At 36.0% G+C, this 12,335-nt stretch overlaps 1 protein-coding gene across 9 annotated transcripts in view; it reads left to right on the top strand.

Annotated features, from left to right (window-relative positions):
• The window catches only part of SEMA6D (semaphorin 6D), a 590,398-nt gene that overhangs the window by 405,180 nt on the left and 172,883 nt on the right, over positions 1-12,335 (top strand). The window lies entirely within an intron of this gene.

The following is a 12,335-nucleotide window of genomic DNA, read 5'->3' as shown; positions in this document are numbered from 1 at the left end:
TCTGTCCATTGGATTTAACATCAAGGAGGTCACTGGTGACCTTGTCAGTAGAATGTGTTGGCAGAAGCTGGATTGCAGTTAGTTGAAATGATTTCAGTAAAGAAAGGCATATGGGTTATCCATTGCTATGGGAAAAACCACCCTAAAACTTAGTGGCTTAAAACCACCATGTATTGTTATCTCTCATGGTTTTGTGGGTTGAGCTGGAGGGATCTACATGAGGGTCTGTTATGGGCTGAATTGTGTCTCTCAAAGACATATGTTGAAGTCCTAATCCTCACTACTGCAAAATGTGACCTTATTTAGGAATAAGGTGTTCATAGATATAGTTAAGATGAGGTCATCTGGAGTAGAGTGGGCTGTTAACCCAATATGACTGACATTCTTAGAAGAGGAGGAAGGAAACATACAGGGACAATGCCCTGTGATGACAGAGGCAGAGATAGGATTGATGCAGCTGTAATCCAAGGAATGCTGAGGATTGATGGCCACCATTAGAAGCTACGAAAAGGCAAGGAAGGATTCTTCCCAGAGTCTCAGAGGGAGCATACCTAATTTCGGACTTCTAGCCTTCAGAACTGTGAGAGAATAAATTTCTGCTGTCTTTAAGCTACCCATCTTTGTTACAGCATTCCTAGGAAACTAATACAGGGTCTCTCCTACAGTTGCAGTGAGATCATGACCGGAACTGTGATTATCTGAAGGTTCTATTGGGCTAAATGTCTAAGAGGACTTTTTCACTCACATGGCAGGTGCCTCATCAGGGATGATAGGAACTGCTGGGGGCTGGATGAGCATTGCTCTCTTTCTCCACTCCACCTCTCTTACGTGGCCAATTTGGGTTTTGTAACAATGCAGTAGTCTCAGGTTGGTTGGACTGTTTATATGGCAACTAGCTTCCCCAAGAGCAAGTGTTACAGGAGATCCAGGTGGATAGTGCAAAAGTTCTTTTGACCTAATCTCAAAAGTTATATGATGTCACTTTCTTGCATTCTTTTGGTCCAAAAGTAAGTTATAAGTTCTGCTCAGCTTCAAAGAGAGGGAACTAAACAAGGACATGAATACCAGGAGAAATGTTTTGTTGGAGGGTCCTTTTAATGGTCTGGCTAACTAAGAATAAGGATTGGAAGCAATTCTTTAAAGAAGTTTGACTTCTAAGGAGTAGAAAGGTTGATAGAAAGTTTTCATTTGTTTTTTGATTTGAGATATTGATGGGAAAGATGCACTAAAAATTGAAAGCTTTAGACTGTAGGATAAATGCCTCTTGCATTGTATCAGGAGAGAAGCAGGGGAGGAGGGGTAAAGACATAAAATGTGTGGATGAAGAATGGGATGTGAAAGTGGACAGAGAAGTTTCAGGATGTTGAGAGATTTCCTATGTATTGACTTCTAGTGTCTCTGGGTTTGAAGGAGCAAGATTATCTACTGACACTGATAAGAAATATGGTAGGAGAGAGAGAACTTGGGGAGAGTGACTTTTTGAAAGAGCCACAGTGGAGAATGGGAAAGAGAACTAACTATAGTAAATATATGCCAAAAGACCCCGACACTTGCCAGCATAAAATAATAAACTTTGCAGCTGTTAGAGTGAAATCCGTGGGGAAGCAATTGTTACCCACTCTCTGGCATTCTTGGTGATAGTTCCTGAGTCTTCTAGCCATAATATAAGTCCCCAATGTGAACTAGACGTTATTTCTGAAATCAAGGTAATGGGAGCTGGGAAAATATTATCACTGTTTCATAAGTACATTTCATTAAAAATCAATATCTTTATATTGGTAAGCCATAAGAGAAGAGTTAATGGGTAAGAAAAATGTGAAAAAGAGTTCACACATCTCATCCAAACACATTGAATGTCTTGCCCTGTTGTTGTGGACCAATGCCCCTTCATTACATCCAGCATACGTGGAGTGGGAAAACAGGACCTAAGATAAGCATTTTTTTTTCCTGACTCAGATTGCACAAATTAATTGTATCTCATCACAAACTTGTAGTCATGGTTGGGCCATTTTCCTATGATTGACTTTCTGGGTGTGGGTAAGAAGCAGATCCACTTTCCTCTGTGTTAATTTCAGCTATTAAGTGTGGCCATTTTTGTCAATGATCATGGACTGAGTTTCTGTGATTAGGCATTTAACTATATGGTACTTGCAAGCTAAAGAGTGTTTACAGCAAACCCCTTGCTTAGGAGATGGAGACTACGTCAAATTGCATCCTATGAAAATTACATAAATAAAAATTTGCATCTAGAAGGACACTTCATGAAAATTATGAAAATATTGTAACCTTTTTTTTTGCATTGTATAGTAGCTTTGTAATTGACAAAGAAATTGTAAATATAGTCCATAATACTTTACATCCAACGATTATGCATCAAAACTGCATATATATTGCTTAGTTCATTATTAAAAGTAACACTGTTGGCAATCACATTAATTATTTTTTCTTATCAGATTAGTGACAAAGTACCATAATGAACATAACCTTCCAGAATGCATTCACTGATGGAAGAACAATAAGTTAGGTCTTGGCACAGGACAGATCATAAAAAGATTGGCTTGCCCTTAGGCCTCTTCCTGAGAGCCACAGCAGTACCACTTGTCTCTGCTAAGTGTCCTTGATTCTAACTTGGTATAGAATTTCAGAAGCATTCATTCCTCTTTGTCCCATGGTTAGTCTAAAGAAGATCTATATCCTCAATCCAAACTGGAAGTTACATGAGAAATTCTGAAAATGAGCATTTTAATTTAAGCTCTTGGATTTGGACAATTCCCTGGAAAGATCTTCATTTTTTAAATGATCAGAAGAAAAGCTTCAAACATTAGGACATTCTCCTTTCTTTCAAAAAAATTGAAAGAAACGATTTCAGGGTAAAGTGACATCACAGTCAACTATGCCTGAGGAAATTTAAATCCCTCAGTGCATAGACAACATAATTCGCCATCTCCCACTCAGCAAGAGGGACAGGTGCCATTAAGTCTTACAAACTTGGACGGATAATATTTGTTTCTCTGTAGAGCTGAAATCATTACAGGACTCATTTTGCCCTATCTTCCCAGATAGAAACATATTCCTTGCTTTGAGTGCAGAAATTTCACTTCTTTTGCCCTGATCCCAGGGGGTTTTCTTCTCATTCCCCTCCTTCTCCTTCTTTTTTTTCTGCTCTTTAAAGTCCAGTACTTACTCTGAAAATACTTTCTCATTTCTGAAGTGACCAAACCCAACACGTTATTAACAACTAAGATACTTATGCATGTTTCTCAGGGACACCCACAGGTATATTGTAAATAGTTAATTACAATCATTATGTTCTTGAGAGAATTTACAGAAAACATTCATTCACTTATGCTTTGAATCTGCTGCTATTGGGTACCCATTGGACGCTGGCACTGTACTAAGCTCTACACTTTAGGATATGAACTTCCTGACACAAAGTGGGCATTTAATGTTTATTGAATAAGTAACTGTGCCTGCTTCCAAGAAATTTCCCATCTAATGTGGGAGGCAGACTTGTACACAGAAAATTATAATACAATTTGATGAGTATTCAGAATACGTAGGAATACCTACAATGATAGCACAAGAAAGCAAGGAACCACGCTTGGGGAAGTTGAAGAAGACCCCACAGACATGTTGTGTACGTTAGATTTCAAGGAATGAGCAGGTGTTTATGAGGTGAAAAATAAGATTGGAAGAAGTGTGTCTGAGGGTGTGTGTGTGTGTGTGCACACGTGTGTGTGTGTGTAGAGGAGTCCTAACACAGGCATTCTAAAGAAAGGGAACAGCATATACAAAGACATGCAGGACAAAGCAATGTGGTCAGATCTGGAAACGGGGTTTACTGTAACTGGGATCCAGAAGGTGTCCAGGTGGGGGATTGAGGAAGAATTGAGAAGAAAGATAGTTGCCAGATATTGAAAAGTGCCACCTTCATTGTAGAGTTTAAGCTTTGCCATGGGAATCAGATGATGGTCTAGTAAGAGACAAATGTCACATAAAAAAAAGATAATTCTGCTAGTTAGGTGGGGGTAGACTAGGCTTAAGAGATCAGTGGGCAGGACAGAGGCAACTAGGAGGCCATTGCAGCAGTCCAGGTGGAGCTGATGGGGCCTGAACCAGACCTATGACAGAAGAACTCAGAAGAGGAGCCTGGTTTGGACAATGTTTTCTGAGGAAGACAGCATAGGCATTGTGGCTGAACACATGTGGTAGCAAGTCATTTTGGTTCATGTGTACAAGGGAATCCTCTTAGGGTATAATGAGTGAAGCATCAAGAGAGAAGGAGCCTGGGATCCTGGAAGACCCCTTGGACAGAGTCCTCATTCCAACCCTGGACCAGCTACCTCTAGACCACTGGTTCTGAAAGTTTAGTATCAGAATCACCCAGAGGGCTTGGCAAACCTCTGCTCAAGCAGGTAAGGGGAGAGTCTCAAAAATTCGCATCTCTAACAAGTTCCCAGGTGATGCTGATGCTCCTCCCCTGGGGCTGCACTTTGAGAACCACTGCGCATGACGAGGTAATGATACATACCAGAGGAAAATAGAACTTATCTTGTTTAAAACACTGTTCTTTTGGTCTCCTTACACACAGCTGAACTTTCCAAAATTACCAGGAAGAAAGAAGACCTGGAAGATATGGCTTGCCCTGATGGGGGTGGGAGGACACCATCTCCCTTATGAAGACCTTCCCTCCTCCAGGGCTTGATTCTGGACTGACTTTGTGGCCTGCCACCTGCAGCATTGGCTCACTTCCAATTCACTTAACTAGTATTTCTTGAGTATAGGTCAAAGATTCCTCCAAAGTTACCATTAGGGAGTGGGAGAAAGGTGGGCCTGTAGCTGGCATTTCAGGATGTGGAGCTGATTTAGGGGAAAATCGTAGAATACTTCCTGAGAGTGTGCTATGCAGAACATTAATTTTGCAGAATGTCAACAGGTGCTATATGCAAAAAATATCTTCTGGGGTAAATAAATTTTTTGAATGATGGATGAAACAAACATTTTGCCTTATTTTGCCTTATTTCAAGAGAACTCTGGTGGTGTCTTCGGGGTACTGTCAGTTAAACGTCAGACTCTTGGTTTCGGCTCAGGTCATGATCTCAGGGTCATGAGATCGAGCCCCGCGTTGGGCTTCTTGCTCAGAGCAGAGTCTGCTTAAGACCCTCTCTCTGTCTCCCTCTGACTCTCCCCACTGCATGCTCTCACGAGTGCTCTCTCTCTCAAATAAATAAATAAGTCTTTTAAAAAAGAGAGAACTCTGAATCTTTAATATTTTCACTAAGAATTTCTGAAAGGGGATTATACTGTGAAGCACCCACCACCTCCACCATACCCTTTTGTTCTAAAACCAGGAAATCCTTTATTTAGAAGCATCTCAGGGTATGAGTGTTATATCAAATACACCTAGGGAAATGCTGTCCTGAAGTTCTTTGTAGGAGAACTTTAGAGCAGTAGCTCCCAAAAAGTAGTTCATAGATTGCTCCTGGTCAGTGACCAAGTTATTAGGAATCTATAGCAATGTGGAAAACATAAGGACAATGTAGTATTTTACTAAGTTCTTTTTTTCAATTGAAGAGTGGTCTTTATTTTGAAATCATGTGCTTCCTATGCTTTTAGTGTTAAAATTTTCCTTTTCAGTGAAATGATGGTGATAGGAGAGATGATCATTTTTCAAACACTTTTATATATGTTTTAAATTAAAATTTGGCATCTTTTTTTAATTTTTTATTGTTATGTTAATCCCCATACATTATAAAATTTGGCATCTTTATACAAGTCTTTTTGTTTTAGCTTAATTGTATCATTCTGTTAGATTCTCATATATCATCTAGTCTGAATCTAACATTTATAGATAAAGGAAGTGATGTCCTGAGGCCAATACAAAGAAAGTCATAATAATATATTTATTACCATTTATGCAAACTGTATGTATCAGAAAGGGCCATTCCACACTCAGGAACTTCATGGCACATCTATGGGCAGGTCAGTGCCTTTCATAACATTAATTATAATAGGAAGCTGAAGGGTTTGTGTTGTCACAAGCAAAGCATGAAGTGTTTCATGAATTGTTGAAAAATTAGAACCAGCAGGATGACATGTGTCCATTTCAGTATTTTGGTTCTAAGCAAATCCAAGACAGTACATGATTGATTATGATTAATTGTATTTACTTACTTAGGTCCTTTTATGGATATTTCCATTTGAACTGAGAAGCGGTAAAAATTAAGCAGACACCTGGGAATTATTTAAGATCACAGCTAAAATTTTCCATCATCTTTCACATCACCCCATTTATAAAATAATCCTCAAGTTAGTGAATCTCTCTACATAAAAGCTTCTTCACCTGAAAAAAAATGAAAAGATTGGGCTAATTTTTTCTGAAGTCCTTCCAACCATAAACTTCGAGGATTCTATGACTTTCCCGGAGATAAACAATGAATAAGGTCCACATTAATTGGAGTCTACATTTCATATACTTTCTCCTTTTTCAGTGATTTATAGGTTACCAAAGCAAAATAATGCTTAAGGCAGGTCAGATATCTGTTTGGAAATCATAAAGGAGAAGGAAAAAAATCTGCAAATAATGTACAAGTTGTACTTATGTATTAAATACTATTTTTTCAAACTTAAAATTCATTGTGTATGTCTTCTGAGATGGGACATCATTTTTTTCACATTAAAGAATTGTTTTATTCAGATATAATAGTCACACATAAAAACATATTATATATATTCAGCTGAATGAATTTTCTCAAACTGAAAACACCTGCATAACCAACAACTTAGAAATTCCCTCATCTGTGCTACCTTCTAGCTATCCCCTCCCACCACCCCGGTAACCACTGTTTTGACTCTAACGCCATATATTATCCTTGTTTTTGTACTTTAAATAATCATGTTGTATATCTTAGTTAATGTCAATTGTTTTTTATCAAAGTATAATTGACATACAATGTTATATTAGTTTTGGGTGTACAACATATTGATTCAACAATTCTATACATTCCTCAATGCTTACTGTGATAAATGTAGTCAGTGTCTGTTACCATAAAATGTTATTGCAATATTAATAGCTATATTCCCTATGCTGTACTTTTCATCTCCATGACTTATTTATTTTATAACTGGGAGTTTGTACCTCTTAATCCCCTTTATCTATTTCACCCATCCCTCACCTTCTTCCTCTCTATCAACCACCAGTTTGTTTTCTATATTTAAGAGTCTGTTCACTTTTTGTGTGTTTGTTTTATTTTTTAGATTCTACATATAAGTGAAATCATTTGATATTTGTCTTTTATATCTGAATTACTTCACTTAGTATAATATCCTCTAGGTCGATCCATGTTGTCACAAATGGTAAGATCTCATTCCTTTTTATGGCTTATATTCCATTGTATATCTATACCACATTTTTCTTATCCATTAATCTATTGATGGGTATTTGAGTTGCTTCCATATCTTGGCTATTGTAAATAATGATGCAATAAACATACAGGTGCATATCTTTTTGAATCAGTGTTCTTGTTTTCTTTGGATATATGCCCAGTAGTAGAATTACTGGGTCATGTGGTGTTTCTATTTTTAATATTTTGAGGAACCTCACTTTCCACAGTGATTGCACCATTTCTCATCAACAGTGCACAAGTGTGCTCTTTTCTCCACATCTTCACCAACACTTGTTATTTCTTGTTTTTCTTTTTTTTTGATACTAGCCATTCTGACTGGTGTGAGCTGATATCTCATTGTGGTTTTTGTTTGCATTTCCCTGATGATTAGTGATGTTGAACATCTTTTCACATGTCTGTTGGCCATCTGAATGTTTTCTTTGGACAAATTTCTATTCAGGTTCTCTGCCCATTTTTTAATTGGATAGCTTGTTTTTGTTTTTGTTTTGGTATTGAGTTGGAGAAGTGTATAAGTTCTTTATATATTTTGAATATCAACCCCTTATCGGATATATCATTTGCAAATATCTTCTCCCATTCACTGGGTTGTGTTTTGTTTTGTTGATTGTTTCCTTAAATTATGCAAAAGCTTTTTATTTTTATGTAACCCCAATAGTTTATTTTGCTTTTGTTTTTCTGGCCCAAGGAGATCTATCCATAAATATGTTGTTAAGGCCAATGTCCAAGAGTTACTACCTATGTTTTCTTGTAGGAGTTTTATGGTTTCAGGTCTCGCATTTAAGTCTTTAATCTATGTTGATCTATTTATTTTTGTGTATGGTATAAAAAAATAGTCCGGTTTCATTCTTTTGCATGTAGCTGTCCAGTTTTCCCAACACCCTTTATTGAAAATACTCTTTTCCCCATCGCATATTTATGCCTCCTTTGTTGTAATGTAATTGACCATATGGTGTGGATTTATTTCTGGACTCTCTATCTCATTCCATTATCTATGTGTCTATATCTGTGCCAGTACCATACTGTTTTGATTAATGTAGCTTTGTAGTATATCTTGAAATCTGGGCTTTGTGATACCTCCTTCTTTGTTTTTCTTTCTCAAAATTGCCTTGGCTATTTAAGGTCTTTTGTGGTTCCAAACACATTTTAGAATTAATTGTTCTAGTTCTGTGAAAAATGCCATTGTTATTTTGATAAGGATTGCACTGAATCTGTAGATTGCTTTCGGTAGTATAGACATTTTAACAATATTAGTTTTTCCAATCCATGAGCACAGTATGTCCTTCTGTTTATTTATGTTTTGAATTTCTTTCATCTATATCTTATAGTTTTCAGAATACAGATCTTTTACCTCCTTGGTTAAATTTATTCCTCGGTATTTTATTCTTTTTGGTGCATTTGTACATGAGATTGCTTTCTTAATTTCTTTTTCTACTACATTATTAGTGTATAGAAATGTAACAGATTTCTATATATTAATTTTATATCCTGCAACTTTACTGAATTTATTTATCAATTCTAATAGTTTTCTTGGTGGAGTCTTTAGAGTTTTCTGTATATAGTATCATGTCATCTGCAAATAGTGACAATAATACTTCTTCCTTACCTATTTTGATGCCATTTTTTTTTTTTTTTTTGGTCTAATTGCTATAGCTGGGACTTCCAGTACTATGTTGAATAAAGATGGTGGGTCTGGACATCCTTGTCTTGTTCCTGATCTTAGAGGAAATGCTTTCAGTTTCCAACATTGAGTACAATGTCAGTTGTGGGTTTTCATATATGGTTTTTATTATGTAAAGGTATGTTCCTTCTAAACCCATTTTGTTGTGAGTTTTTATCATGAACACGTGTTGTATTTTGTCAAATTATCTACTGAGATGATCATATTGTTTTTATCCTTCCTTGTGTTAATGTGATGTATCACATTAATTGATTTGAAAATATCAAACCATCCTTGCATCCCTAGAATAAATCCCACTTGATGGGTGAATTATTTTTTTAATGTATTGAATTCAGTTTTCTAGTATTTGGTTGAGGATTTTTGCATCTCTGTTCACCAGAGATATCTGCCTGTAGTTTTCTTTTTTGTATAATGTCTTTCTCTGGTTTTGGTGTCAGGATAATGCTGGTCTTGTAGAATGAATTTGGAAGTTTTTCTTTCCTTTTCTATTTTTTGGAATAGTTTGAGAGAACAGGTATTGACTCTTCTTTAAATGTTCAATAGAATTCACCTGTGAAGCCATCTGGTCCTAGACTTTGGTTTGTTGAGAATTTTTTGATTGCCAATTCATTGCTAGTAACTGGTCTGTTCAAATTTCCTATTTCTTCCTGATTCAGTTTTAGAAGATTGTATGTGTCTAGATATTTATCCATTTCTTCTAGCTTGTCCAATTTGTTGGTATATAATTTTTCATAATATTATTTCATAATATTATTCTCTTATAATTCTTCATATTTCTCTGGGGTCTGTTGTTACTGCTCCTCCATTTATGATTTTATTTGAGTCCTCTCTCTTTTTTCCTTGAGGAGTCTGGCTAAAGGTTTATCAATTTGGTTTACTTTTTCAAAGAACCAGCTCTTGGTTCATTGGTCTTTTCTATTATTTTGTAGTCTCTTTCATTTATTTCTGCTCTAAGGTTTATTATTTCTTTCCTTCCTAGCTTTGGGCTTTGTTCTTTTTCTAGCTCCTTAGGTGCAAAGTTAGGTTATTTATTTGAGATTTTTCTTGTTTCCTGAAGTAGGTCTGTACACATACAATCTTTTTTGATTTTTATCCATTCAGTCAGCTTGTCTTTTGATTGGAGCATTTAGTCCATTTACATTTATTTTTTTAATTTAATTTTATTATGTTATGTTAGTCACCATACAATACATCATTAGTTTTTTATGTAGTCCATTTACATTTAAAGTAGTTATTGATAAGTATATACTTAGTGCCATTTTAAAATTGTTTTCTGGCCTGTTTTTGTAGTTCCTGTTCTTTCTTCTTCTCTTGTTCTCGTCCCTTGTGGTCTGATGGCTTTCTGTAGTGTTATGCTTGGATTCCTCTCTCTTTATTTTTTGTGTATCTATTATAGGTTTTTGATTTCAGGTTACCATTAGGTTCCTATATGACATCTTATGTATATAGCAGCATATAATAAGTTGATGGTCACAAGTTCAAACACATTGTAAAAGTACTAAATTTTTACTCTGTGAGTGTTAATTTAATACACCTTATCCATCCAATGCTTGGCCCTTGGTGCAGCCCAAGATCACTTTTCATATCTTTCTAAGTCTGTATTTCTCAAAATGACCACCCTGCCATAGGTGCCTGGAAAGCTTATTGAAGATGAACATTCCTGGGCACTGACCCTTTAGACATTCAGATTTAGTTGAGCTGAGCTGGAGCTCAGGAATCTGCATTTTTAAGAAGCACTCCAAGGAATTTGCAGGCACACTTAAATTTAAAAATCACTTCCACTAAGTATAAATCATTGTGCTGGGGCATGGTACTTCCAGATACCCAAACAATAAATGGTAGAAGAGGGTCAGAGATAAGATCAGAATATAAGAGAATTAATATTACACAGGTTCACTCACTTCATTTTAGCCAGTGACAAGGAGTTAGCTGCTTCTCTTTCACCTCTTGTCTTTTCTGAAAGGTCAACAAACTTTCCACTTAGAGAATCCTCTTCCTACAATTAGTTTCAAAGTCAATGTGGAAGGGTGATGGTGGTGGAGAGAAAGGGAAATATAGAGGTTGTGGACTTACTGGGAAAATATTTGCCTTAATTTTTTTCTCAAAAAGTGTATGGAGTTTGGGAAAATAAGGTGATTCTGATGTTCCCTATATAAACTATCCAGATGAATTGGACTTTTTAGTGTAAGTACATTTCCAGCTAAGATGAAAAGCCAGTACACATGATAATTCAATACAACTTAAAACACATCCTTTAGATTTTAAATAAATATAAGAGTTCTAATATGCTTTCCAAATTTGCTTTTTCTATTTTCTTCCATTTTTGAACTTCACTGTATTCTTGAATGTTGATTTTCTTTTTCTTTTTAAAATCCAGTCCACTCTTGTATACAAAGCACTGTTTCTGCCCTAAGGCTAAGAATGTTCTAGGTGAACTAATCAATCAATTTTTGCCCATTAAGAAGGAGCACTAAAATAAAAAGAATGCTAACCTTTAGATGGATTTGGTAGTGGTTTGTTAAATAGGTTTTTTGTTGTTGTTTTTTGGGTTTTGTTTTTGTTTTTTTGTTTTTTTTTTTAATGGCAAAACACCAAGAGGAAAAGCAATCTTACACCTTAAAGGGAGGAAAGGCTCCCAGGTCCCAGGGAATTGTGTAACATTTGAGGAAAACTTTTTCAAATCTTGAAGTATTGATCAACCATAGCATCCCTTGGTGGTGGTGGTGTTATTTTAAATTAAGTCTTTCTCGCCCAAGTTAGAAGGTATGCATATTTAAAATGTAAAATAAATGCTTCTGCAAAGGAAACTAGGAACATGACATGATGTTCAGCTTAACTGAACACCTAACTCAGCAACAGCTTTTGCACAGTGCTGTTCAAAATGCCTTCCTTCAATTTTCAGACTCTTAGGCTTATAGAATTGATAGGGTAACTGATTTATTTTGTAGGATGTGAAGCTTCCAACTTGTTATTTCCAAGTTTGGGGTGTTATATGACTGAACCTGTTGATAATGTGTGCTCTTCCAGCCCAGCTGTTAAATTAGAGCAGTTCATGAAGAAAAATGAGATACGATGTTGCATTTCATGAAACAGGGTGTTTCAGCACAAAGAGAAAATTTTCTTCTCTGTGGAGGGAGATAAAATAAGACTTCAAGTTGTTGAAAGTTAAAGAAAATAATAATGTTTTACAACTACAATGTCTTGACTGCCACAGCTTTTTATTCAAGTCTATTGGTGGATACTTATTCTTG

The sequence above is a fragment of the Halichoerus grypus genome, chromosome 8 (assembly GCF_964656455.1).
Source record: "Halichoerus grypus chromosome 8, mHalGry1.hap1.1, whole genome shotgun sequence".
Classification (NCBI taxonomy): domain Eukaryota; kingdom Metazoa; phylum Chordata; class Mammalia; order Carnivora; family Phocidae; genus Halichoerus; species Halichoerus grypus.
This window is presented reverse-complemented; position numbering and strand designations above follow the sequence as displayed.